The sequence below is a fragment of the Mastomys coucha genome, unplaced genomic scaffold, assembly GCF_008632895.1.
Source record: "Mastomys coucha isolate ucsf_1 unplaced genomic scaffold, UCSF_Mcou_1 pScaffold14, whole genome shotgun sequence".
In the NCBI taxonomy this organism is placed as follows: domain Eukaryota; kingdom Metazoa; phylum Chordata; class Mammalia; order Rodentia; family Muridae; genus Mastomys; species Mastomys coucha.
Window position 1 is genome coordinate 6,821,919 of NW_022196896.1, and position 6,001 is coordinate 6,827,919.

The 6,001-nt window shown below is 35.3% G+C and overlaps 1 non-coding gene across 1 annotated transcript; it reads left to right on the plus strand.

The window, feature by feature from the left end:
* Window positions 1-237: 237 nt before the first annotated feature.
* Window positions 238-341, plus strand: LOC116089553. Its single transcript, XR_004118351.1, has one exon. It is a non-coding gene; the product is annotated as a U6 spliceosomal RNA (small nuclear RNA).
* The last annotated feature ends 5,660 nt before the right edge of the window (window positions 342-6,001 follow it).

Below are 6,001 nucleotides of genomic sequence, written 5' to 3' on the forward strand. Positions count from 1 at the left end.
ATGATTCAGACGGACTTGGTATTCATTTGGCATACCATTCATTGAAAATAGTATGTAGTAGAACATTCTTAGATTTTTGGAGTGTGGAAGAGTTATTTATAGGGCATCAAACAAGGATAAATGAAATTTAGGTATTTAAAACTATATATTACTATAGTAATATATCCTCATATAAAATATAATCGAAATACAATTAGTGACGTGAAATGATTGCAGTAGAATAAAATTAAGACTGGGTTACTCACTTTGGCAGCAAATAAACTAACACTGGAAATATTTAGAGATTAACATAGACCCTTTGCAAGGATGACACTCAAGTTCATGAAATGTTCCATATGTTTTTGTCAATAACCTGCATCCTTGGGGACTTCCAGAGACTTAACCACTGACCAAAGAACATACTGAGCCTAGGCCTCAAGCGCATTTATAGCAGGCATGCAGCTTGGTCTTCATGTGGGTACCCCAACAACTGAGGTGGGTTCTGTCCTTGAATCTGTTGCTTGCCTGTGGCTCCTGTTCCACTAGCTGGGCTGTTTTCTCTGGCTTCATTTGGAGAGGATGTACCTAGTCATCCACTTGAGCAGCAACTTGAGGTGACAGAGTGGGTTGCTTCACCAGAAAGGACCTCCCTCTTTCTAGAGGTGAAGGGGAGGAGGGAGTGAGGAAAGGGGTCATGTGATAGGGGAAGTAAGGGGGGGCTGTGATCAGTATGTAAAATGAATAAATAAATTAATAGGAAAAAGTAACACTTGTTATATGAACCAAAGGTATATATTTGGGTGAAAGGTCAATATTATTATGCTGTGATGAAAAAAAATTAATATAAATTAAAGTAAAAACACCTATGTTTTTAACTGACCCTAAGAAAATTATGTTTATCCCATGGGTTTTTAATGATGCTATGAGGAAGACTGGAATTAATTTTAAGATGTGGCTTTGGCTTGGTTAGCCTTGCGCAGACCCAGTGAAATTCCCAAATTGTATGTTTGTGATAGGTATCTCAAGATTGAACATACTAATTTGGAATTTGAAAAATCATTAGACTAGAAAGAGGTGTTCAGGTACAAATGCAGTTATAGAATAGATAATTAGAAATATTTTAAATGATATAATATTATTATCAAATTTCACTGTTATAATTTGGGTGTGAAGTGGTCTCCAGAGGCTCATACGCTTGAATTCTTGGTTCCAAGATGAGGAAACAACGAAAAAGTTGTGAAACCTTTAGGAGGTGAAGCCACACTAGAAAATGTGGTCATTGTAGATGCATCTTGAAGACTTATGGTCCAGTCTGATTCCTGTTCTCCCTGTGTGTGTTTCCTCCCTGCCTAAGCAAAGCTCTGCCTGCCTCTGCTGCTGCTACTACCGTGCCTTTCTTTAGAATCCTGCCTGCCTCCACAGGCAGGCAACAGATTCAGGGCCTGCCCTAGAATTAGAGCACCTGCTCTAGGTTTGCTGGGACCTGCGTAAAGACCAAGTTGCATGCCTGCTGCATATACATAAGGAGACCCAGGTTCAGCCCATGTATGCTTTTCGGTTGGTGGTTCAGTCTCTGGGAGGCCCCAAGGGCAGTAAGGATATTTTTTTTTTCATTGCATCAGGGAAAGTAACTAACACAGCTGCTGTATTTTGAGGATAAAAAGAAGCCTACATCTTAATTCTTACATAACGCATTTAATCCAACTTTTAGAATATTGAATTGCAACTTGAGAGATTCAAGGAGACTACATTAGTTTAAAATAGACTTTTGCTTTTAAAGATAAACATCTTATTATTAAAGTTTTTACTTGGGTAAATGAAATTAGTCTATAAAGGCTTCTTTGTTTTATTTGACTACTTTTCTTTACATTTCTTTTAGTTTTTTTTTTTTTTTTAGATAATTGACTTTTACTTAATATATTTAACATATATGGTCAGATCAAACCACATCACAAGGTCAAACTAGGCTTGCTCACATGTCACAAACTCATATATGAGAAGCTCACATGTGCTCTTTAAGAAAAAAAATACATGATAACAATATTGTTTCTTAGTAATGAAAATTTGCTAGGTGGATGCTGCAGATTAATAATGCATTGACACACACATAAATAAAAAGTATGCATTGACAAATAAATCTTCTGTTGTGATTTTGTCACTGTTGATGTTGAATACTCTTATGTACTATTCATAGTTATATCCCATAATGAAAACAGTTTTCTCTACAAACAACATGAATCTAAGTCTCTCAACATTAACTGTGCTGACCTTTACATTAAGAAGAAATGTTTATGTATATGCTTGTATGCAAGCACACTTATTATCAACTCAAATTGTATTATAATATTATGTGTTCATGTTAATATTTTAGGGAAAAGTAAAAAATTTAATTATTATTAAGTTAAAATAGAGTACCTATGGGAATTCCCATGGTAGTGGGGGTGGATAGCTGATAGAGTGACAAAAGTATCTTTGATTGGAGCTAAGGAGTATGGTTCTGATCCAAGATGAACTTTCTAAAAAGCCCTAAAGAGTTTCTATTTATACATCTATAAATAATCTTATTAGCAACAAGATTTCTATTACTTAGTAATGAAATACTAACATATTTACCCCAGTGACTGGGAGCTCTTTGTAAACTACTGTCACACCCTAGGTTTATTTTTGAACATTGTTTAAAAGCACCATAATTAACTTGGGCAATCGTTTGAAATCTATGGAAGACTTAGTTTAATGGAAAAATTTTACAATAGCAGTCTGATCAGGAAGTGGCTTCAATGGTGTTAGGGTCCAGGAAGGTGGGAGAGTATGTACCCTCACTCTGCCTTATGTGAGTAAGCCCGGGTTGTCCCTGTGATATGATTTGATCTGACCATATTAAAACCATTAGAACATTTAAATAAAACTGTTCTGACCTAGAAAAAAAATCTTATAATAAATTATGAGAAGTATAAATTTAGGAATTGTGGGAGTTAATTTTGCATAATTATAATAACCAGTTCTAATGCAAGTAGGCATTCTACAATTAAATTCAATTTGCACCCACTGCTGATGGTGGTGGCACCTGACTCCAGAGATCCAGGGCCTGGTTGTACAAGATTGTTCTCAGTGCAAACATGGGAGCCCTCATATTACCTGTACTTCTTTCTTTATCTTGGCTACAAATCTAAGGTCCTTTTCTCATAGCAGATTTAATAATTCTTAATGTGAAGAATACATTTTACATTTATTAGTTTATAATAAAGGGCATAATTAACTAGAAGGATATATAACTGGGCCAGGAAGGGTCCTGGTTACAAAAAATTCTGTCTTCACTGGCTTCTTGATACACAGATATATTAACCAAGGTGTTCACTGGCCATGGGTGACTCACTCAGATCCCAGTCCCTACAGTTCCCCAGATATTGTAGGTGAGGTCTGAAAGCTGCAAGCTTCTCATCAAGCTGATCTTTATTGAGACCAGCTGAATTTTTGAAACATCTGAAAATTGCGTTGTAACAAAAGGTTCGAATGTCTCTTATGTCAATGAAAATTCTCCAGAATTTAGGATCTCTGTAGCAGGAACCAAGGACAGAGACCAAATATTTCTCTGTGATGCCATGCCTCATCAATCTTAAGAAAAAAGGATGTAGTCTACTAAGTATCCATGCCTTATTTAATTTTAATCCTCTGTATATTGAAAGATAATCTGCTTTGTGTTAACCTATGAATCAAAAGAATTAGAGAAAAGTGCAAAAAGACATATAGAATTTTTAAATAAATTTTAGGGAAAAATTTAATTTTAAGATTTCAACTTAAGGTATATAGAAAAAAAATCAATTACTGCCTAATGATTTTGGTTATCTTTCTTTAATTAAACTTATAAATAAAAGACACTCAAAATAGCAATATATCAGTAAACATAGAATAATTTCTATAGTTAATGCCACTGTTATTTCTATATTAATTAGTAATTACGTTTACAAGGTACCAGTGTTCATTTTGTGAAAAATTATTTTTGGAGATAAGTTCCAATAGTAGTCACTAAAAGAAACTCTGGTGTGGTTAGTTATTGTGATGTATGCCTTACATGAATATCTCACTTAATGTTCACTATACTTTGATGAAAATTAAATATTTAAAACATGAGTGAATTTTCTTGGTTATAGGGAATGGAGAGACTCCCAATAGATAGAACCCCCCAAAACTTTAGGCAGAGACCCAGGATAGAATGCCCACAAGGAGCTCCCGTGCTCAGTTCTTAAAAGCATGGCCACTTCTCCTAAAACAAGATCCTTTCCTCATTAGCTCCTAGAATATGGTAATGAAATTAATGTAAAAATAACGAGAATACAGAGATTAATTAGGAGCATGAAAGGTTTATAAAATAAAAACAGGATTGAAGATTTGAATATAATCTTTCCCTTTCTCTTAACCATTTTGATTACTGTAATTGAACATAACACATTATGGAGTTATAGCTATAATATACTCTCGGAGGGCTATATGCATTATTGTTTAATCTACATGTAAAACTTCCACCACTGTATTTTAGATAGTAAAATCTAGAAAGTAATTTCTGTGCATTATGACCTAAAAATTGACTTCAAATGCTCCAAGCCATGTACAGAATGAGGAGCTAATGGTTCTTTTGCCAGTTAACATTAAAAGTATAAAATTAAAAATATATGATAGAAGTTTGAAGTTTCTTAGGAAAAAAATTGGTGCACAGTTCACTAGTAACTGATGGAAAGTTAGTGGGACTGTTTTTTGCTTGCATGGTCCCCAGAGAATGAGGGACTACCTTTTATGGAGGAGGCCAGGTCTCAGAAGAAAGCCAGCTGTGCAGAGACCTACATAAACAAACCGGACATAAATCTCAACTGTCAGGAGCCCACTCCCTTGTATTATTTCTGTTACTAATGATGACTCTCTTCTAGAAATATTATGAGAAGAATTGGAATTCATTTTCCCTCTGTATCCTCTGTGTGCATGATGAGCCTTCATTTGTTTAGCAGCAGAGGAGGAATTTTCTATCATCAATGATTTTAATACCACTTCTGGCACCAGGATTCAGAAGATGTATGGCTACTTAAGAAAAGTGTCACCCTGAACCCAAGGTGTTTTATTATCTTGCTTGGGAGCACCTTCTGTGAAATTTCACATTAAATAAAACAATTTCTAGACCATGTACTTGGTAGATACTGAGTGTCATCATAAGAACATTTTTGGTCCTGACAGCTACAGTTGTATTCTTCAAAAATATGAAAATGTTAGGTTCTTCTGTGTTCATAAATACAATGTTCTGTATTTCTTTATTCCAATCATATATAGCCTACATTTTGACTAAGATTACACAAATAAGAAGCAAGGGCATCCTACATTCTTCCCCAAATGCTGACACACATTTTCCTTTTCTAACGATATGGGAAGTAAAAAAAAAATTGTAAAAACTAAACATTCTAGACCTCTATTAAAAATCTCCTGCAGCTGGGTGGTGGTGGTGCACGCCTTTAATCCCACCATGTGGGAGACAAAGACAGGTGGATTTTCTGAGTTTGAGGCCAGCCTGGTCTACAGAGTGAGTTCCAGGACAGCCTAGGTTACACAGAGAAATCCTGTCTCAAAAAAACAAAAAACAACAACGCCAACAAAAAAAATCACCTGTAATCCTATGACAAAACAAAAGCTTCAAAATCTGTTAAAACAAGATGTCCTGGTTTTACCTGTCACAACTACATAGAATCACCCAAGATGAGTGTCTCCATGAGACTATCTAGATCAGGTTAGCCAGTGGACATGCCTGTGGTAGATTGCCTTGATTGTTAACTGAAGTAAGACAAAATGTCCACTGAGAGTGGGACCATTTCTTGACCTAGGGTGTGAACCTTATAATAGGGAAGAAAACAGAGTACAGCCTCAAACAAGGAAGGGTGGGTATATTTGTTCTTCATTCTTGTCTGTGTTATATTTTTACCTCCTCTTCTCTGAAATGATGGATTGTGACCTAAAATTGTAAGTTAATATAAACCCTTCATCCCCT